The sequence below is a fragment of the Centruroides sculpturatus genome, unplaced genomic scaffold (assembly GCF_000671375.1).
Source record: "Centruroides sculpturatus isolate CEXI.00-Female unplaced genomic scaffold, Cexi_2.0 scaffold67, whole genome shotgun sequence".
Lineage (NCBI taxonomy): Eukaryota > Metazoa > Arthropoda > Arachnida > Scorpiones > Buthidae > Centruroides > Centruroides sculpturatus.
In genome coordinates this window covers 631146-656152 of record NW_019384305.1, presented here as the reverse complement: position 1 = coordinate 656152, position 25007 = coordinate 631146, and the positions used below count along the sequence as shown (strand labels likewise).

At 26.4% G+C, this 25007-nt stretch overlaps 1 protein-coding gene across 3 annotated transcripts in view; it reads left to right on the top strand.

Annotated features, from left to right (window-relative positions):
- Positions 1-260: 260 nt before the first annotated feature.
- Positions 261-25007, top strand: part of LOC111618752 (protein FAM49B-like) — a 60154-nt gene continuing 35407 nt past the window's right edge. For all 3 annotated transcript variants that reach the window (XM_023360334.1, XM_023360316.1, XM_023360340.1), the window contains exons 1-2: positions 261-500; positions 16422-16516. The gene's annotated coding sequence lies outside the window, so the exon portion shown is untranslated. The remainder of the gene's footprint in view (positions 501-16421; positions 16517-25007) is intronic.

Genomic DNA, 25007 nt, shown 5'->3' with positions numbered 1-25007 from the left:
TTATTATTATTATTTTAAGCATTCTTCAAATATATTTTTAATGACTTGTAATTTAACTTTTGATAAAAATTAATTGCTACCGTATTAGATTTTTATATATAAGAAAAGGAAATTAAACTTGTCAGAAAGGAAAACAATATAATTATAATTATTTCGAAAAAAAAAGAAAATTATTAATGATTCAGGTGAGAATCAAGACACTAAAGAGACAGGAAAAATTAGAAAAAAAAAAAAAAATGTTTCTCCCAACGACCGTTATGAGGCGGTGACGTCGTCTTCGGTTCCGGATCAGAAAGGTGATAGCACAGCAGATACAAGCTAAATGGTTCTGAAACATTCCAGTTTCGGTGAATATTAACTTCAGTTAAGTTCCTAACTATGATTAGCTTATGGGTTAATAATACCGTATATATAATCTTCGCTTAATTAAATTATGTAAAGATAAAACTCATCAAAAATAGTTAGGCTTAGCTCTTTCATGGTCTTCATCCTCATCTTTTGTAAGTATTTTTTAAAAATAATTCATTAATAATTTAGTTTGGATCGTATATGTTTTTAAAAAATATTTAAGTTAAATATAACCTATCTGTGATTAACGCAATCTCTGGTGAATAAGCTGGAACTGATATATAAATCTGTTGGTTTACATGTGTTAAAACTGGATCTGTATGAATGAAATGGGTTATATAAAATCTTCATTTATTTATTTATTTTCTAGAGATTTTAATGATATAATATACAATTGAATGAATTCGTTTATCAACTTATTAAAAAGAAAAGAAAGATTTAATATAATGATGAAAATGTTTGTCAATGAATTAAGAATGAAAGCTTTGATCAAAAAGTCCCATAACCTAAGCTAGCTTCATTAATATATAAAAAAGATTAATAAATTAATAAATGTGTTCATTGTTTCGTATCTGATTTACATTAATTAATTAAGAGAGTAAAATGCTTTGTGGGCACGGTTATTGATGTCTTTTTTTTCCCTCTTTTTTTTTTTTTTTTATAGAACCGTGTTCATTTTGTAACTAATCGGATGATATTTTTTGTATGTAATATTTATGCTGCAGAGAGAGAGAGAGAGAGAGGATATAAAATGATCAAGTGTATGAGGTTAAAATAAAAGGAAAAATGGTATCTTAATGATAAATCTTAAGCTATATGTGAAATTTCAGTGTGAAAATAGTATAAAGATTCACTTTGAAAAGAATGAATGACATAATTTTCTTTTATATTAAGAAATTTGCATTATTTATTTATTTAGTGTCAAGTTTTGTAAACTGTTTATGATTAAGAAATGTATATTATATAAATGAAATCTTGTTAATTATTTTAAATATTATCAATACCATTTAGAAATTAATAAAATTCTAGCATTGCTTGTATAATTCCAAAAATTATCATTTGCATTCTTCAAGTATGGTTGATATTAAAAAAATTATATAATTCTTACAACATAATGCATTTGCAAAAAAAATAAAATTATATCAGGAAAAAATAACGTAGGAAATATGTTCAAAATTATAGAAATAATAATGATGGCTTTTGAAAAATATTTGGAATATATGTTGAATTATTTAAAAAATAACTGAACAAAATTCTGCACTTTTTTTTTTAATGATTTAATCGTATTAACCACATTTGAAAATGTATATATAATACATAAATATGCTATTTGTAAAATTAAAATTTGATTCATATTAACCTTAACTATTATTTTTCTTTTTTTTTTGTAAGGGAAAATAAATATATATTTTTTGATATATTTGACAAAAATTGATTACTAATAGTAATCAGTTCATTACAAATACTTGCTAGTAGATTTATTGCCAGTTAGCTACTTCAGAATTTTAAAATGCTTTTATCAAATATGATCTTGACAGCTAAATAGCCCATGATATATTAGTAAATTTGTTTTTGTATCAATTGTATTATATATGTAAATATTAGATACAAATGAAATGAAAATTTTTAAGTATTAAATATTATTTTAAGAAGAGTAGCAATGTTAGTATTGGTTGTTAATTTGAATAAATCTTTAAAGCAACATTTTTTCCAAGATGACTAATTTGAATCAAACCTACAAGAATTAAGAACTTTAATATTTTAAGAAATTTTCTAATTATTAATGTGATTTTTGTAATCTTTGTATTGAATTTGACATGCTTCATTTTTTTAAACTTATCAAAAGAAATAATTGTTCAGTTTAATCAAAATGCTTTATTCAGAATGTAAAAACTAAAAGATATTTACTCAAATGCTTTCATGTTTTATATTTATTTTTTAATACCTTGTTTTGTTTTATATTATATANAATTACCACAACTCTGGTACTTTTGTTCCACTACTAACTATTTACAGTATTCAGTTTTTCTTGCTCTTTTTCAACAATCCTTAGATCTCTTGGGATTACAATGTCAATTAAATAAACCTTTTTCTTATTCATCTATATATATATATATAGATGAATAAGAAAAAGGTTTATTTAATTGACATTGTAATCCCAAGAGATCTAAGGATTGTTGAAAAAGAGCAAGAAAAACTGAATACTGTAAATAGTGAGATTTAGTAGTGGAACAAAAGTACCAGAGTTGTGGTAATTGTGTAGGGGCTTTGGGTGCCATATCCTCTGGACTGATGAAATATCTAGACCAACTTCACATAACAGACTTTTGGAAATTATAAGATTGATGATGATTTCAAAAATGTGCTATCTTTGGATCTTCTTGCCTACTATAAAAATATCTGAGGGGATGATGCCCTTGGGTGGGGTTTGTGTCACCTTAGTACCAGTCTGTGACAGGTGATAGCCCACCGGTCACAATACGATTGTTTTCAAAACAAGTTTAAAAAGTTTTTTAAAAACTATTACATATCTAATTTACACATCATAAAGAACATTGGAATTTTTTAAGATAAATATACTGTTTTCAAAGTGAAATGATTTTTGTTTAATTTTTAATTCTTGCATAATAATAATTCATTATTATTACTATTATTTCAAAAAGTTTATCCTTAATATCTTATTTGAAATTTAGATATTGCTGATAATTTTATAAATTTAAATGTAAATATTTTTTCTTATACAGAATATATTCAACTATATATTGGCTGAAAAATTCTCTGAATCATTATTTTTTATTTATTTGTATTAATGTTTAATTTTTTATAAAATTACTCTTTTTTCATTTAAATATTATCTTGACAATGTTTAACAAGTTAATCATTAATTACTATTATGTATTGTACCTATTTTTATATCATCTGATTAACTAAATGCACATACACACAAAATGTATAACATAATAAAACTCTTAAAAGAATAGAACATTTATAACAGTATTATGTTTCAGAATTTGTTATGCCAGTTGTTATTACTGTTGTCAAATGACAGGAACTAAAATATTCTACTGATTATTGAAAGCTCTTCACAATTCCTTGCATATTTTCAATAACATTCATTGTATTTATAATTAAAATTAGCAAGAATGCATTATAATTATTAATCTAAACTAATCATTGTACAGAATATTGTTTGGATTAGCAGTTATATGTAATGAACAAGAGTCAAAATAGACTGCAATCAAATATATTTTTTAAAAAATTTTATATTGTATTTGCTACATATATTTATTTAAGTATTGTTACAAATTTCTCATTTTTTAAAAAAGTAATCTGACTTTTTTGTGTTCTTAACTGAAACATTTAGTGGAAAAAGGAAAAAAATTAGTACAGATTAGTAGCAAGACTGCACTGTATTGTAAAAACAAAAGAACTAATTGGAATGTGTTTTGAAATATTCCAATAAATCACTCTAAGATAAACTAAAAATATATGGAAAATATATAGTTAAGGAATAAATAAAATTTAAAAACATTTAAATAGAATAAATTCAAAAATTTTTAAAGGAAAACTTTAATGAACAATGAAAAGAATACCTGTAATAAGAATCTAAATAATCCACCTTTTTCTATATAGATTGACTATACCAAAACAAAAAGCTGATTGAAGAAAATGATAAGATTGAAAGGAGTTACTTATTGTAAAAACAATTTTATGTAATAATGTAATGAATATCATCTGAAAAACTAAAACATGTTAAATTAATATTCAAGTGTGGCATTCACAATTTTGTTGAATTTTATTTCTTAAGATACATTTATAAGGATGCTTCCTCTATAACCATTTCTTTCACTTTTGATATTATACATTATTGAAAGTATCATTACTTTATAAAACATTTTAAAATAACTGATAGTTTGGAACTGCAGGATAATCTTGGTCCTGATGGTATCATTTTTTCAAAAGTTTACTGCATGGTTTTCTTTAAAACAGAAATAATTAGTTTGACAATTTGGTAATTTAGAATATTTTAGAATATGAATTTCAAAAATAACAGGAGGAAATAGTTCACAAAAATTTACACCTCTATAAATTTTGATTTTTGAGATATAAAAGGCCAAATCAATCCAAGATATATCACTAAACACCTTTTTTTGCTGCTGAGATTCATTTTATTTGGCAAATGTTTACAATCTAATAAATCTCAGCAGCAAAAAGACATTTAGTGATATACAGTGGGTGATCAGTTAACGAACAGTTCAGATAACAAACACTTTTGCAAAAGATTTTTATGATCAGATGACGAACACTTTACTGAACAAACATAAAAAGAAGCGACAGAAAATAATGAATACCAATTGATTTTCTTTTGTTGTCAAGTAACAATTCAAAACCTTTCAGAGTGCGGGAGATGTCAAAATCACCGCTTAACCCGATACTGATCAGATAGTATTTCTCCGAATTTTGAAACTTTCCCTTGTAATTCCAGCTTTTTGTTTACCTTTCTGAAAAATAATTTTTTTATAGTCTTTGCGAGACTGTCAGATGGACACTTGCTAAGTTTTGCATCGGGGTTTATTTACGAAAGGTGAAAGTTTAACTGGCCCATCGGATATTCATTAACGTTTTAATACAAATTTCGAATTTCATCCAGGCGTTGCATTTAAATACTTTTTTGTGGGATAGTTAATTTCTGTTCTCTAATTTTTGTAAGTGCTTTTCTGAACTATTTATTTAAAAAAGAAACTGATTAATATTATGGACCCTAAAAAGAGGAGTGTCAAGAATTGTGCTCACCATACAAACCAAGTAAGAGATAATAGCCAAGGTAGAAAGTAGGCACAAGATGTCTGATGTTGCTAGGCAGTATGGCTTGAACGGGTCTACAGTAGATACAATCATAACTATGAATGATATATCAAGAAGTCTCAAGCTGCTAATGGTAATGAAAATCACATCTGAGAAATAAAGAACATTTTAGAGCTCATAATGGAACTTGAAACTGATCTGATGACAGAAGAGCTCCAAGAACTCTCAAATGAAGAATACTAAGAAACTCAGCGAGATGTGTTTTCTTTTGAAAAACAGGAAGACTAAAGAGGACCAGTGGCGACATCTGCTACTAAAGATCTTTTGAAGAAGTGGGACAACGATCATCCAAGTGGCATCCAAACCAGAATAAGGTTTATTGGGTTGGAGATCTCTACGATTACAATACTATTAATTACTTCCAAAAAATCCTGAAGAAAAGAGAAAAGCAATCGACATTAGACAGATTCTTTAACACCCACAAACGGAAAAAAACATGACTAATAAAAATGCAAGACTGCATATATATGTATTTTTACTATTACATATAAATAAATGTAGTAAAAAAGTATATATTTTTTATTTTTTGGAGTCTCCTGAACGAATTAATCAAATTCCCATAAAATTGATAATCGATTAATGCTTATGAAAACTGAAATTTGTTTATGTATAACAATATTTAAGATTTTTAAAAACTGTTTCAACATAACAGAATGGATTATAGAATTTTTTAAATAATGTTTTTACATTGTAAATTTTATTATATATTTTATTTTAATTCAATTTATGAATTCTGATTAAAAGCATAGATTAATCAAAAGCAAAATCATAACATTAATCTATTTTGATATTTAGGATCTAATTTTCTTAAAATGAAATATAATTCCATTATTACAATACTGAATTCTTATAAATGAAAGTAGCAATATTCAAATTATTTATTAGTAATAAGGTTGAATTCCTGTTACAGAGGAATATACTTGTTACATAAATTGTTTTTAATGCACAAGTATTGGGTTTACTTCTTATTTCCATTTTGTTCTTTAACAACAAAAAGAAAAATGTTATTTAAGCTGTATATTAAAAATCTAGAGAAATCATTCAATTCCAATTGAATGTCTTGAGGTAAATTTAATTGTAATATTACAAGAATGTTATTGACTTCATAAACTTTAGAAAATTTCACAGTCTCTTAGGAGAGAACCAAATTCTTGTGATTTTCACCAATTTCAATGATCTGTTGTAAAAGCAATATAAACATTGAATAAATTTTTACTATTTGTAAGCAATCTAAAATGAACTAACAGCCTTTTTATATTTAATCCAATTTTTATTGACATATACTTGTTTCTTAAAGGAATTTTTTAAGATATATTGATACTATGAATGAAAAACAGATTGAGATAAGGAATTTGATTTATTTGTTATAGATTGAGAAAATGCAGTTTTCTTTAGTAGTGTATCCATATTTCAGTAATCATCAAAATTTTCAAATAATTCATGTGAAATTCCAAAAGATTGCAAAATTTTATTAAATTTCAACTGCTAAAAATTTTTGTTTCTTGCCAAATTATCACATTGTTTGAGTATAGCTTGACAAAAAACTTAACTATTGCACTTAAAATATGTGTATGTCCTGAACAATACAGGGCAAATGGCAACCATATCTAGAATTATCTGGCAACTACTGTATATCATTTCATAATGTAATAAATTGAAAGCTGATGTTAGACCTTTCAGTGTGTTTACAATTTCAGTTGTATAGTGTCGCATCACACACTCGGTTTGAATTTCCAAAGTATGTAATTTTTATGCATTCTGGTCGAGCATGTTTACTTTAGGTTAAGGGTTGTAGTTCCTCAAACTGTATATGGAACCTCAAACTGTTGAGACTACTTTATAATAATTTTACACTGTAGAGCTTTTTAGAGCAAGAACCAAATTATGTATAAAGTATGCAATAGTATATCTTATCAAAAATTTAACTTTTATCTACTTTTTTAAAAAACAACTGATTGATGTTCAGCATATAAAAATTAAATAGATAAGAAAACATCCCAACTTATTTTTCCTTGAGGAATACAAGAGAAAATAAGTTCAAGAAATATTTGATTACTATAAAATAGCTTTAAATGTATCAGGTATAGTAATGATGTTTAATTGCTGTGTTAACTTTTTATGTAGAAAATAATTTCAAAATTGAAACAGACTTTTCCTCTGGATCCTCTCTGATTAAGTTTTTTAACTAATGCTTGAACATAGAATGAGTCAAATGCTTTTAGGTCAACAAATACAGCAGAGTTTCTTGTGCTTTTTAAATTGTTATTGTTGTTGTTATAATAATAATAGTAATAGCAATAGGAAAAATATAACTGTATCAATATTTTTAGTTTTAATAAATATAAATTGAAATTTATATATAAAAGTTTTTGTATCCAGTCACTTTTTGAAATGTATTCACAAGATGATAAAGTAGTAATTGTTAGAAGATGTATTCAGACCAGGGGTCGCCAAAGTGGTCAATATCGACCCTCAGGGGTCAATGCAACATCATTGAGGGGTCGATATGGCTAAAGGGTCACAACCTTTTATTTATTTATTTTTTTTTGCTTATACAAAGATTGCAACTTTTTTTTTTTTTTGCTCATACACTTATACTTGTAATAAAACTTTACGGTGAGGGTCAATGTGAGGTTTTGGAAAGTGGTTGGGGGTTGACGGTTAAAAAAGTTTGGCAACCCCTGATTCAGACTGTTGAATCTTTGCTTACCAGTCCAATTCTGCTATATGAGCTAAAGCATTTTATTTTGAAATATACAAATAGTGTAGTTTATGTATACTGCATCTCTGATTCTGAGAAAAGTTAATTAAGCAATTACTTTTTCTCAGAATCAGAGATGCAGTATACAAGATGAGAGTGAAAACTTCTTGTATTAGATATTAAAATACTAGTAAATTGATTAACTAAAGGATAGCATTATGAATATTTTTTAGGTTCTTTGTGTTGAATTGTCATTTAAATTTTTGACTTTCTAAAATTTAAGATTATTTTTTTGTTGTTGTTTATGCAAATATGTTGATTTAATGCATAAAATGATTATTATTTATGCTGTATATACATGAAAATTAATTATTAAATTTTCCAGTAATAATGTTTTTTCTTCTTTCTCTGTCTTTGAATTTTTTAAAATGTAGAGATATGTAATAAAGTTTCTATAGTTTGTATGATACATCACATTGTGTAATATTTTTTTTTATATAAGATCTTTCAAACAAACGAAAAATTAATAAAACAAAGTTCTGAAGAAATCAATTGTATATGGTTCATTTTGTACAAAGTTATTAAATAGCAAGTAATAAAATGTGGCATAGCAATTTGAAATGTACAAATTAAATTTTTCATTAATTTACCAGTCTAAATAAATAATGTCAGGAAATGTTACTTGATGAAAATATGTTATATAAATATTTTCAAATTAAACAAACTGATGGCAAGAAAGGAAAGTGATATCAAAATTAAAATTCTGAATTAACTGCAGAAATGATAGAAAATTGTATGACTTAAAACCTATTTTCAATAGTGCTTCTAGAAATAGAAAATTTAGAGTAAACATGTGTAAGAAAAAGAAGTTTTAAATTATTTTGAATATATTTTATTGGTTATTTGATTTTCTGATATATGATTGATGTACTACATAGCTTTTATTTAATTATAAACAGTAAAGTTTATTTTTATTCAGTTTTATTCACTTAAATTTAATTTAATTTATAAATGTTTAAAATCAATCAAATATTTAAGACATTAGGAAAATTAATAAGAAGTTGATAAAAATTTTAAAGGTTTGTGTGCTTTTGAGTACATTGTATTTTATTCATCATAACTTGCATTTTTCTTAACATTGTCATGCACTAATAATAATTCACAAATAGTACACTTCTTAAATAAATTTTGATAAATCAATAAAACATAATATATTAAGAGTCATCTGTTTTAATTATCAATACTTTTCGTAAGAAATTTGAATCTATAGGATAACTACTGAAAAAAAATTTTAAAGAACTAACGTAAATTATATATATTTAGATATATGTAAAAAATATTTTGTACACCAAGCTGTATTAAAATAATTCAAAAATATTTAATAATGTAAAGTTGAGATGATCAAAATATTTTATATTGTTGTAAAATGTTCTTGAGAGTAAATCAGTATATTTAATCCCATAAAAAAGCTGGTGGAACCGGGTTAAAAAGTAAAACTCAGCAGAAACATCTGAATAAAGGAAACTTTTGAAGTTGTAGCATAAGAATAGTGGAACCAGATTTGACAGTAAGACTCAAGACTTGAATAAAGTGCACATTACACAGACTACAACTACAGGAAGTTTTAGATGAAGTAATGTTACCATGATAATAAATTAAAAAAACAAGCATCACAGAAAAAAGGCTTTAAGCCTTAAATTCGTTACACTTACAATAATTTGGCTGAACATTACAACATCTTTGAACAGTATCAGTGAAAGAACTTTAAGGCACAAAGTCTTTTTCTGTGACGATGCTTGTTTTCCTGCTTTATTATCATGGTGACATTGCTTCATCCAAAACTTCCTGTAGTTATAATATCTGTAATGCGCACATTACTCAAGTCTTGAGTCTTACTGTCAAATCTGGTTCCACTATTCTTATGCCACGACTTTCAAAAGTTTCTTTTATTCAGAGGTTTCTGCTGAATTTTACTTTTTAACCTGGTTCCACCAGCTTTTTTTTATGGGATTTGAAGTATTTTTCAGGCATTAATTAATAACTTCATAATTCAATAGTTTTTATGATAATTCTATATTCTAGAGGTGGGTAGTTTTGTGTTGGAACTGTTCCACACCAAGTGTTGAGACCATGGTGGTCTGCAGAAAATTTTCAGAGAGGCAAAGCTTGAAGACAAATAATTAAATCAATAAATTTTTATTTAATTTTTTGGGGTTATTTTTTAACAAGTAGATTATAAAACACAAAAAGGATAGACAAAGCATTCCATGGTCAAGAGTAAGGTTGCATATCTCAATCACTTTTTACTCAATTGCAGGGAGAAGCAAGTGACCATTTGACTTTTTCTATGAAAGCCCATGGTTGAAAGAATTCCATTCAGAACTAATAATGCATTCTACATTTTGTACTTTTATGAATACAGCTTTTCATGGAAATCTTTGTGCATTTGAACTTAAACTAAATGAAAATGTTCCACAAGTTTTTAGGAATAATGAAATTAGCTTTGAGTGTTTAAAACACTCAAATTTATATTTTTATTAAAGTTTGAAAGTATTTGTTTTTATTAGTAACTAGCAGATATGTTTGGCATTTCCCCGGCCAAAAAGAAAGATAAAGATTAAATGAAAACTACATTACAAGATTGGTTTTTATAGCCTACCTATTACAAGTTTAAACAGTTTATTTGAAACACTCTACTGTAGAGCATATATAGTCTCTGATATTAATGAGAAATAAATACTTTCAAAAATATAAAATTAAGCTTTTTAAAGATTGAGAGACCACTTCTAAATAGTCAAGGAAATCTAAATGTAATGTTATAGACCTTTGTATTTTTAAAACTGTTAATGTATTAAACATTTTGCTAATTACCTAGTTGCATTTAATTACAAAACAATGACTAGTGTTATATCAAACTGTATTGTTGCTCAGAAGTCGTATCTGTATATTCATAAATTTTATATATTTGAGCTTGACATTTCTTGCAATAAACTTTTTATCTTTTTTACATAGCAAATTTTTATTTTAAAATTAAATTGCTGATGATCTTTTATTCTATAAATACATATCTTGTGAATTGTATTTTAAACAGGAGACTTACTATATATTAATGTTAATATATAAATATGCAAATAATTATGTGTATTAGGCCTATAATAGCAATAAGCATAATTATACATATACACATCTGGTTCATATCTATATCTAAAAAAGGAAAAATATCTGAGTCATTGTATTATGTTCAATTATGTCTAGTGAGAATGCATGTAAGTTTATTTCAAAGAATTTTTTTTGTTTTTCAGAACAGCTATATAGAATATTTAAATTGGTATCAATATTATGATGATTAAACAATGTATAATGCAAAAGCATATCAGAATAAAATGTAGCTCATTAATATAATAATACATAATAAAAACTGAGAGGAAAAAATTCTTGTTTTTTATATTTGTGTTTGTTTTGCAACTTTCTATATTTTTCATTATCATCATGAAAGTGCTTGCTTTCAAAATATTTGAATCAAATTAATTGAATTAAAATTATTAATAAATTTTGAAGATTTATAAAAACAGTAAATTTTGTCCCATTTACAGAAAACCTTAATCATTAAAATTTCTCTTTATTAACAAGAATTGCTTAGATTAATTATAACTGTTAACCACTTCCTTCTATACAGTAATAATTAACTTTGTTTGAATATCTACATTTAATATACCATCTAAAAACATTGTTGCTCAAAATGTTTTTTAATTAAATAAATCAGTTTTGTTATTTTGTAAATTTTGGAGAAACATGGTGTTATATAACATATGATGATTATTTAGTAATGTTAAAATCAATTTAATGTGACAAACTGAAATTTACTTTAATCCAGTATTTTAAAATTTTGAACAGTTATAGTATTTCATATTATTGTAAATATTATTAATGCTTAAAAAATCTTCTATAACAGCTTGCTTCAGTTAAGTAATATACCATTTTTTTAATTTCATAATTTAAAACACATACAATTTTAAAATACTGTGTGTTTAATTCAATATATTAATGATATTAAAAATTTAGGAATAATATAGTACATCAAATTATTTTGTGATCAGTAAGTTGAACAAAGCATTATAAAGTTATGTATTTTGAATTAATAACTTTAATAATAAAGCAAAGCAGTCTCAAGTCTTGGAGGTTATTTATACATTTGTGTCATTATTTTGAAATCTTAATTTTTCATTTCCTGTAGTTTGGAGGGTATTCTAGTTAAGGAAATAAAAAGAAGAAATTCCATCTGTTTATAAGATCATATTTCATAAGTGGCATTTGTTAATTAGTTCAGATGTTTTCTATTTATTTCATTTTTAATTTTAGTAATACAGTGAAAAATTGTTTAAAAATATTAAAAACTGAAAAAGTAATTATCACATATACAATTTATGAAAAAATAAATATTAGAAATTTAATTTTTTAATGTAAAAACAGTGGAATTTATTTTATTCTATATAATAGTCAGAAAATGACAATGCAAGTGTACTGAATCTCTTGTTTTTATTTTCTTAGAAGTTATTTAACATATAAATGAGTTTAAACAGTTTATTTGAAACAAGTAGTTAAACTTCCTAATAGTGAAAGATAATGCATTTGAAAGTTTATTTTTTTTTTAAGTTGATAGTATTTTTACTAATTCAGTATTGTTTTACAACTATATACATATGGCTTATAAAACACTATACTGTAAGAATTACATACAATTTGAAAACTGCTTATATTACTTTAATAATAGTATGGTATTTTTCAAAAAATACACAAGTATTTAAAAGCAACATGAATGCATATATACTATTAAAAATGATATTAGAAAAACAACAACTGTATATAGTCCTGGACTATGTAGCTACTAATGGAATTCTCAGCTGATTCATTTGGAAAAGTGTTTTGTGTTTTCTCATTTTGAAAACAATTTTCGTTATTTTAGTTTGTTTTATTAATCTGGCAGGATATAGTACCTATACTAAACTTGGCAAAAGTAAATAATAAAGAAGGATCAATTTCAAAAATTTTATATATTTATTCTCCAGATAGCTAGATTTATTTAGAGTATATTTAGGTGAAAAGAATCTTGCTTGGCACATCATCTGCTTGCTATTTAGATGTCTTGCTGGTTTTGATAATAGCAACAGTTTCTTATCAACACAAGAAGCACATAACTTATTGCTCTTTATCGACAAAGCATAGTAGCTGTCAACACTAACAAGATTCAATTAAAAGATGTTACAATGTGAAAATTATGATTTTATATATGGTACATATTTAGCAAAATGCAAGATACTCATTTTTAAAAATATTTTTTTAAATAAACATAATAATAACCAAAACATTAGTTTTAAATGATTTTGATTTAAATATTTGTTAATAAGACTAATGAGCTCTTTTTCACTGTCTGCTGAGTATTAGCTAAAGCATTTATCTAAAAAGAAAAATGGCAGGATGTTTATAACTTATACACATTGTCATTGTAAAATTTTTTATGGTTAATGATGATTCAGCCATTCAGATATATTTAAGTCTGTTATTGTGAAATTGAAATTTCTGATATTTTCATTTAACTTGTATGGAATATCTTGTTTAATTTTTTTAATTTATACATTCTTAAAGTAATGAATAATTTTCTGGTAGGTTGTAATACACAACCAATATGAATGATTATTTATAACAGACACAGGCAGATAAATGACTCAGAGTTAGCTTTACTGATGAGGGGCCATAAAATGTAAATTGCAGGATTACAGAATTCTCAGGAATTTTTTAATTAGATTATAGCTGGTGATCCCAACAAGAAAGGAAGGAACAGTTTTTGTTTTTAAGGTCAAGTTTTGATCAAAATACAGTGAAGTTGCAAGGGACAATGACAAATTTTGTTATTATTATTTAACATATTCATTTTTATATAAACAAAAACAATATATTAATATTTGGGCTTATCATACACCAGCAATCAAATATTTAAAACATTTATTACACTTTGATTATCATAAAAACACTACAATTTAAAAATTCTATAAATGATGCTGCTGAGATTTGAAAGGAGCAAAGGTTCATTCTTGATAAAGTGGCCAAGGTACTGTACATTGTTAAGCCTATGGGACAAATGTGCTAGGGTCCTAAGCAAGTTTTTTTGTGCTTTATAGTTTTATTATTGTAAATACTGAAGTCAATAAATGTACTGTACATTTTAGTTACTAAGACTATATTGTTTTTATCACCTTCTCCCAATTCAAGCTCACCAATCCCCACCCTCAAGTCTAAGCAATGCAATTAGTTTAATACTAATGTAATCAGTAGTTATATAACATTGAGAAACCAAGGCTTTGATATTCAGTGTTTAATTTTTTTCTTAAACAAATGTTTTTAGCTAATTTAATCTACCATTTTCAAGTTTCAACCTCTCAAACTATAAAAATTTTAGAAAATTAATTTTAAAATTATTTAAATGCAGGAACATAGTTTAAATTCTGTTTGATCACTTTTAAAAATTAATTTTCATCACATTACAAATTCAAAAACGTTATGGAATTTCTTGTTGTCAACAACAATAATCAATTATGACTTCATCTTAGAATCAACAATGCCAATTGGATATAAGTAAATAATCATTTATATAAAACCAATATCCAGCACCAGTACCCACCTCTCCCCATCTGGAAGTCCATCTATGATACTTAGTCTTACAATCCTTCCCCCCTCTCTTACATCACTCCCCCTTTAGCAAATGGACAGTAATCACCTATCCTGATTAATTCTTCTGTTTGAACCATTTGTTTTAAGCTGCATTTGAACTATGAAGGTATTTTAGCCTGACAGTGACTATTTAACACAGATAAAAATGTTTGCTTTTGTAGTTTGCTAGATATTGGTTTTATGTGTAATGATTATCTTAGAATTGAAGTTGGGAAGCTCAACATTGGCTCATTCCTGGATATTCATTTCATAATGAAAGATGTTGCCTTAAGCTATGTTTAATTAAACATGATTGCTCTTTCTAGCCTTGTCAGCAACCACAATTGTTGCATATTGCAGAATGCACAGATCCTATGTGACATCTAAAAATAAACCAATCATATTAGACAGTACCGGCCCGAGGCAAGTTTCAGGATGGAGCGAGATCCTATTATGGTGCCCCCTTGGTTGCCCCTAATTTATACCCTTTAATTTTCTCTACCACTGAGACGCCCCCTAGGACTTAGCGCGTGGAGCGGCTGCTCCGTTCTCCCTATGGTAGCGCCGGCTCTGATGTTAGAGCAATGATGCCATAATTTATATATTTAACAATTCTCATTGAGTAGTGCTTACAACAAACATGAAGAAACAAACTAGTTTGTTGTCAGTTGCAATTGCACTCATGCATAGTTTAATTAAAGGAGGATTTACCAAATAACAGGAACAGCAAGCTAATTGTGGTTGCCAGCATGATTAGAAAAACAACTTTGTAAACATTGGTTGGATCCAGTTCTTTAAGCTAATTTTTGACTTTTCTACATTCCATTCATATCCAAAAATCTTATCTCATATAAAGCTTTCATCTTTTAGGGCTGTCTACGAGGAGTTGGAAAGAATAAAATCTATTGCTACTGATTATGGCTTTTCTCTTTAAATAGTTATGGTTCATATTAACATACAAGACTACATGAAAGGAAAAACTCTCTTTGCAATTTTCACAAACCAAATGGTTTTAAAATAATAAATTTTAATTAAAAAAAAAAAGGAAAAAATATACAAGAGAATAGTGAAAGCAGAACTACAGCCTCACATTCAAACATAACCATCTTTAGGCTGCTAGAGAATAATGAGAATGAGACTGATTATCCAAAGCATTGGGATGTACTGTATTCTCATGAAAAACAGATATTTTTCAAAATGAATAGTATATGTAGGCCATACTTCCTGTTCACTAAACATGAAAAATGAAGAATATTGGTATGATTCCAGAAAAGGTATCTGATTTCCCTTTCAGCATTTGCTGGTCAGCCAGATAATTCAACTAAGTATTCAGAACTGTTATATCAATCAGTAGCCTCCACACATTTGATACATACTTAGCATCTGTGACTTATACAACTGTCTTTTACAGTTGCATAAGTCATAGATGCTAAGTATGTATCGAATGTGTGGACGCTACTGATTCACTAAATTTTTTTACCTATACTTAAATTATGTAAAATATGATGAATGTGTTTAAAAATATTTATGTAAGTGGAATTTATGCCATGTTCCAACATTCAAATTATTTTTAAACTGATGTTTTAGAATTTTGTAGTATGATGTTGAAACCTGATGATGACTAAATTTTTTAGAATTATTCTATATAAATCAACTTGTAAAGATATGTTTAGTGTATATAGATTGTATATTTAACTTGTAAATGTTAAAATAGCAAAACAAATCTTTGATTTTATTTAAAATATTTATATGAATTTTAAGAATTGATTTTATAACACATGCATTTTTACTCTCTTTTTAGAAACTTGTTCATGGGCTATAACTCAGTTATTCACAGGACACATGTCAACAGTTGGATAGCAGTGGTAAAAAAAATACATTCAGAAGAAATCTTAAGTAAGATTTTTGAAAAACTAATAATAGCTATTAATAATATTGTTTGAAATAATTAATTATGCTATATTAAGTATAACTATATTGCTTGCTTTATATCTAATGACATTTGCTTTTAAACAACAGTCTGACAAATATTCATGAATTCAGAGAAAGATTTGAATTGGTAATCTGATAGGAACTGATAGTAAACAAGAAAGAATGTCAGAACAAATTATAACAATATCATTTAGTAATTGCTTAATATAAATTATTACATTGAAATATTAATAACATATTTGTGTTAGTGTTTGTTCTGGTTTTATTAGTAATAAAAATTTAATACTTTAAAAAGTTTAACTCATTTAACTTTTTACATAAAGAAAAAAAATAGCAATGCTAACTTCAAAACTGATGTAGACTTTACTAGCTTAATTAAAAATAATAATTGTATATATCTATAGTCAGAGAATTTCATGAATAGCTTTCTGGAATAAGCATATTAATTTTTTCTTATTGATGTAATGATTTCAATATTTTAAAATTAACTTTTAGAATTATTTGACAACTAAATTAAAGTGTTATTATTGATTGATTGAAGTCAAAATATTTTAACCAGGAATAATTTTAATCCTGTGACTACAATTGATTTTTTTTATCAATGTGTATTGAAAATAGTACAGCCAGATTCTGTTATCCTAATTAATGCAATTTAGATATTAGATGTTTTCTATTATTTCTTATGGAAAAAAATTCTAATTCATTCCCAATCCATTCAAATAATCCGAGTTTCCCCAAATAATACTAAAATATTTATTTATCCATCAATCCATCATTTGAATGCAATATTAAACATTACAAACTCCAATCATCTTACTGACATCATTACAGGATAAGTTAGTGAGCAGTAACACAATGAACAATTCTGTTTAATACCCACTATTATGAATTTTGTATGAACCACATGTTTTTTAATATGCTGCAACAGCAATGAAATTGTTCATTTTATATTAAAATATTACTGTATGAAACAACAATGAAGTAAAATAAGCAAAACTTACTATAATAAACTGTAAGCTTATAGGAATAATATGCTCATAAGATTGCATCAAAATTAATAATATGAAAACTGTTGTCTGTGCGTGTTTGTGTGTGAATTCCTTATAACTCCTGCAATTTTTGTCCAATTCAGATGAAATTTTGGTTATATTTGTTTTATGTACTGATGGAAATTATAGGCTACTTATTTTGCAAAAATATTAACTGTAGAATAAATGTTTTATTGGTTTCAGATTGGTGATTGTGCTTATGTTTCAGTGATGTCAGCGACATCATTTAGTTCATGCTTGACAATGGAATTTCCCTTAAGTTTCATTTTTAAATATTTTGGCAAATGGCATATTTTAAACTTGCTTTATTAAATTTAAACCTAAAAAAAGATAGCTGCATCAGGTTACTTCTTAACAAATTAAAAAAAATTCATAGTGACCACGTGACGTTCTATTATCCAGTAGGGAGTAACAATCTAATGAACCCATTAGCTTCAATCTCTACTTTCTTGTAAAAAGTATTCCATCATTCTTGACAGGAGAATTTCTAGTTTTATGTTAAAATGACTATTTGTGCAGTTTAGTCATTTTTATCACAAAACAAACATAACAGTAATGAAACAAATGAAAATATTCTGGGAATGGTGTAATTTCCTACTCCTACTTATAATAGTGTAACTTTTGAACTGTTGAAGAAATTCTTAATACAGAGATTATTTGGTTTAGATGTTGCAGTTGGTACTAAAGAATATCATTTAACATAGTGGGAATTCAGATACTGCAGTTTGACTATATATAAGTTTAATTTCCTCTGTATAAATAATATAATTCTTTTCTCAAAAGTCATCATTAAAAAAAATTATTTCTTTTGTATCAATTCTTAATTTTTCATCATATTAACATGGTTAAAATATATTTGTTTTAAGAAAGAGGAATGTCAAACAAAATTGGAATAAGCTTGTTGTATATGCTAGTTGAATGCATATTTGTCTATATATATATATATACAGTAGAACCTCCATTATCCGGATTTTCGATTATCCGGATTTTTCCTTATCCGGACTACCTTCATCCCCAATTAGTCCGGATAATAGAGGTTCTACTGTATATATGAATATAATTTTAAAATTAAAGAAAAATTATTTTAGAACAGTAATAATTCATGCTGTTTCCTAAATAAATAATGAGAAGATATTTTGTAAAGTTTTAGATTTAAAAAAATTTTTTATTAAATGTTTGCATTTACAAACATTATAGAAATATACAATATAAAAATAAAGAAGCTGACAAGGGCTCTTGCTCAACTTTTCCAATACCTGAACAGAATATTAGAGAGATATTTAAGTTTAAAAAATACTACAACACTACTTAAAATTGTGTGTAGTGCCATCTGTTATGAGATATTAATTACTGTATTATAGAAAGGCTTAATTTTGTAGATAGAGAAGAGTTTTTAAAAATAATGTAAATGCCAATAATAAGTAAAATTTTCATTAAGTCCTATCCTACTCAAGATATGACAAGTGACTTCTTTATCTCGCCACCCCTTGACCTTTAACTACCAGAATTTAATAACATTAATGTCTCATATGTAGAAGTAATCTTGACAAGTTTCCAAACTTTTATTCATTTAGTTCTGAGATATAATACAAAATAGATGCCTACATACCTACACACAAACACAATATATTTTGTAAGGGTTTTTTTTTACATTTTTGGGCTTCTTGAGTGTCAAAATTTGACTGATTGCTATACTTTCCTTGTTATATTCTCTAACAGCTGGGAAAGTAAAGCTGTTAAAATGACTTAATACATCAGTTAAAATTAATATAACAAAATTCATGGCATTAAATATTAAAAAAAAACTAAAATAAGTCAAATACATATCTGATATTGATATATTTGGAATATAATCTTGCAAATATTCAAATCATGATGAATACAAGTGCAATAAATCTGCTTATGTATTATATATTATACCAAAATTAAAATATAAGTGGATTTTATTTAAATTCAAACCCATTAGGGATACAAATATTTTTAAACAAATCGTCATGAAGAATTTAAAAAATGTAGTAATAGAGGCATTAAATTTTTTATCTATAAACTATTAATAATTCTTTTAATGTTATCAAATAATCAAAAATAAAAATAAGTATTTATATTGAAAAGAAGAAAAGAATTTAAAGAATTTATGGATTCTACTGACAACCTAGAATATATGCTTTTTTATTATTAAGCTGAGATTTAAGATATTCAAATTTGATATAATTAGATTATCCAGTGTAAGAAATTGATATAAAATTTGTATTTTCACTAATTCAATTTTTAGACTTGGTTTTAAATATTATCTATAGATTTTATTCCTGTAGTAATATTATATAAAATTCTGTATATAATTATAATTTTTTTCATGAATGAAAACTAAAAAGTTTTAGAGATAAGATAATGCCCAATAAACTAAAGTTTGATTTTCTAATTTTCTGTATTTGTAGTATTTTTAAATAATTCAGAAAACAAACTTATACTGTTTATTAGCTACCTAATTATTTGTATTTCAGTTTTAAAATTTATAGTAAATATATATAATGTTGTTAATCTTTCTTCTATTAGTAATATCTGGATAATTCACTATTTACTTGAAAAAATTTCTGAAATTTAATATATTTCAGATTATGTATAGTACATAAATTCACATGAATTCTCACTTTTAATTTTGTCTATTTAGTTTCTCCCAAATATACTTTATAATAGTTTTATAACTAAAAATTTTATTCTTATAAATTATTATATAAAAATTTTTGTGTTGTAGAATGTAGCAAGTCCTGATGTAACATTGTTGGTATCTTCTTGGAAATTGTTCTTGTGAACTATATTAGTTCACTTAATATCAGTTAAGTGAACTAATATAACAAAACCAATTCTACTATAGGTTAAATCATATAAACAAAATATAATTCAGTTAATGGTAATATTCTAATTGGATCATGTTTGCAACCTCCAGCATTTATTTTCCAACTTATAGAATCAATTTTACTATTTATAAAGAAAATTCAACAACAATAATTGTAAATAAATAATTACGGATGTATTTGTATCTTAACTCAACAACATTATAACAGAACAGTACTATGTGGGGACTTGCTTTTCTTTGTATTTTTTCTCAATCATTTTTTTATCAATTTTTCTCAATTTTTATGCAAAGTAGCATTTTTAACATTGAAAATTATAAAATCAAAATGTCAGTCAACTCTGAAAAACATTGAAGATATCCTGCATCCTGCAGTATCAAATATTCAGCCAAGATTTAATTTCTTCTAAAAGTCTTCTATCAAATCTGATAAAAATTCTCAATTTTTCTTGATATAGAATATTTAAACCAAATTGTTATTTCCTTTGACAGTTTTTGAAATAATTAGTTGAGCTGAAAAATAAAATTAACTTTCAAAATCATTTTTAAAATATAATTTTTTATGATATTGTATCCTATTTGTTACTAATAAAAATTTATTAAATAACTTTATTCAATTAAACTGTATTTCGGTCTATATGAACTTAGTATGGTGCATTTTGATTGGTTAAAGTTACTAAAAATTGTCTACCAATTTGTTGGTGAGAAATATCAATAGAATGCAATAGTTATCAAATTTTACTTTAAAAATGATTTTCTATGTAAATTTTCATTTTAAAATACTGCTTGTAATTCTTGTTGAATTTATTCATCCAAATACTCAAATATCAATCGATTGAATACTGAAGTTATTATTGTAATTTGTTTTCTCTTATTCTACACTTAATCTTAAAATCCAGATCTGCAGTTTTCTGTAAGTTATTGTTTTGTATTTCTAATTTTAATATTTAATAAAATATAATTAATAATAATTAATTTCTATATAACAGGGCTTCATATCCTGCATCCTGCAGTATCAAATATTCAGCCAAGATTTAATTCTTTATGCAAAAATAAACAAACATATCCATTTCATTAGTATGCAAATTTGTTTTCATCTTTAATAAATGGTAAAATAATATGTATATCAAAGAACTATTTTGGAATAAATTGTTTTAGGATTTATTTATCAGTAATTGATTTCATTTGTATACCTATTTTATACAGCCAAATGTATAGACCTGATAATTTTTGGAATATTGAGGCCTTTGTACCGTAATCCCAATCCAATCAATGTATTTTGTTATACTTATATACCAGGGATCAGATAAATTTTTCTCTGGAAAAAGATGGTCATGAATGGAAAAAGTTTTAAGAAGCTCTGCTATATAAGGTCTTCAAGATAAAGACAAGATACAAGTTATTAATGGTTTATGATTTTGCTACGTTAACATCAGTTACATACATGCTGATCCTCTTGCATGTGTTCACTAAAAATTTGATTATAACAAAGTAATTATTCCATTATGCTTTGTTCTGTTAAGAAATATGTTTCAATTGTTTTCACAAATGTGACAGATTGAGCAACCCATCTTTCTATTTAAAGTTGATTGGGTTTTAGTCTATTAACTATCAGTGATATTGTTTGAATCCTCTAATTTGGTCAATAGAATAATTGTTCTTTTGTAATCATGGAGTTATACAGTATATTTTATCATCTACAGATGATTTTGGGAAAATTTATAGATCAACTATATAATCTATGAGAGGCAGTCAAATGAAAATGAGATAGATAGGAAAAAAGTAAGTAAACTGTTTATTATTTCAGAAGTAATCACCATAACTGTTAATAAATTTATTCCACTGTGAGACAAGATGGTCAATGCCTTCATGGAAAAAGGTTTGTGGTTGCCTACAAAACCATGATTGTACCCAGGCGTGCATTTCTTTGTCCAAAGCAAATCAACAGTCATGAATGTCTTTCTTCAGGACTCCAAAAATATGGAAATTGCATGGGGAGAGATCAGAACTGTTTGGAGGATGTGTAAGGGTTTTCCAGTGAAACTTCTGAAGCATAGTCAAAACAACCTTGGCAACATGTGGGCAAGCATTATCCTGCAACAGAATGATGCTGTCTGTCAACATTCCTGGGCGTTTGGACTTGATGACACACTCCAATTTTTGCAAAGCTTCCATGTACCACTGTGTGTTAATTGTGGCACCATGTTCTAGAAAGTCAATGAACAGTGGGCCCTTACAGTCAAAGTAAAAGGTCATCATGACTTTCCTGGAGCTGGTGTGCACAGCTTTGGATTTATTCGGTGGGGGTGAATATCCATGTGCTTCCATTGTTTGCTCTGACACTTGCTCTCTGGCTCAAAATGATGACACCATGTTTCATCTCCTGTGACAATACGGGACAGGAAACAATATTCTTCATTGTGATACCATTTCAGGTGCTGCAGTGATGTCAACATTCTGTTCAACTTCTGCTCCTCCATCAAGCTGTGGGGAAACTCACTGTGCACAGATTTTCTGGAACTTCAGATGCTCTATCAAGATGGCGTAAGCCGTACCGTGACTAATGCCCAACACGAGCCAAATGTCTTCCACCGACTGCCATCGGTCAGTTCTGACGGCAGCATCCACCACAGCAATGACAGAAGGGTTAATGACACGATGAGCCTGTTTTGGCCGACTGCTGTCTTTCAATGACACCTGACCTTCTCAAAATAGTTTATTCCACTCAAATACAAGCGCACATGACATACTGTGTTCACCATACACAGCAGACATTTGGGCATGAATTTCATTTCCTGACACTCCTTCTGCAGTCAAAAAATGCACTACACCTTGCTATTCCTCTTTCCCAACCTCCATAGTGATGTTGGATGCACACACGTCTCGCCGACCCCACTTCAAGCAATTTTAACAGACAAATGGCACAGCGGTGAACGTTCATGCTGTTCCTGATTCCCAACAGAGGGCACTTCTATACACACACCTACCTGTGTTACCAACTTCCACGCCACGCTTATTATATAGTCTGTCTTGTTTTCATTTGACTGTCCCTTATACATTGTTAATATCTTGTGAAAATTTTCAACTACCTTTCGTATTTTCAGAAAGAGACTATTACAATGATAATCATTCAAAATATTAGGATTGTAAATTGCATCTTATGTCATTGATAGATACATATATACTGTATATATACATATAATTTAATGTTTTTAGTCAACTTTTTTGATGCAAATTATATAGCAAATTAGTTTGTTTTTTCCCTCTTTTTAATTTATTGATATGATTAAATAAAAATCAATCATCCTTTTCCAATGCAAAATTAGTAGCACCTATTAATTATTTTGTTCTGAGACATATTTCAGATGTACTGTAGTTTGCTATGTTTGATTTTGCTGTAGTATTCTTTGTATCATTTTTTAATTACTATTTCCAAATAAGTACAAAAATGTTTAAAAATTTTGACATCAATCTGCAGAAATGAATTGAAAAATGCATAATATTTATAATACATTCATTTCAAGAATTTGATTTATGGAAAACTTATTCTAGAGAAAGGGGAGTCTTGGCAATGCATATCCATCATAAATGGTCATTCCATTCAGAAAATATGACCACTCATATGAGAGAAATTATTCCATATTATTAATAAATGTAAAAATAAATTACAAATCAATTGAAATGATTTAATTATTAAAGAACACAGTATTTAAAATTTAAAAAAGTTTTTTACAGTACTCATAAACCATTATCAAACTTTTAAAACTAATCAAACAAATCTAGAAGGAGCCAATCTTTACAACCTCAAAATAGGAGGATAGTTTTTTTAATTTTTAATTGATATTAAAACTCTATATATATCTTAATGGTAGCATAAGAGCTAACCAGCAAATAAAAATAATGCTTATGTCATTTTTTTATTATTAAAGGACATTATCCTAGAAAATGGAGAGATCATTTTAGCACAAAAATATTGCATTACTTCAAGAAAACTTAATAACAAAAATAAGAAAAAGTTACTGAAGGAGTAATTTTTCAACATATATCTCAAAACTTGCAATAAATATACAGTAATAGAAAAATTTAAATAAATAGTTCAAATCACCCATTATTTAATCCCAGTTTTTCTCTGTGTAATTTTTTTATATTTTTGGTTCAATGAAATTCCTAAAAGGTTAAGTTTTTATTGAAAAAAGAAATACAAAAGTGATGTAATTCAAAGAAATTCTCAAAATATTTCAAAAAAGAGGGATATATTAATAAATCAACAGAATTTGTGTGTGTATATAACATTAATGTTAACATTTATTTTGCATTAAAAAAATATTGCTACTTTGAGTAGATTTGTATAAAGTTTAAATAGACATTTTTATCTCAGTCATGTAATAAAACATTTTAATAGTTCTTCATGCTTTTTATTATTTCTTCTTCCTGGATAGAAATGAAATTTTGATACATTGTGTGAATATCTATTGTTACTGGTACTTTAACATAGTTTTTCAGTTTCTACGTTAAAATTCTAGATAAAATTTTGGTTTATAATAGTTTTAATAAA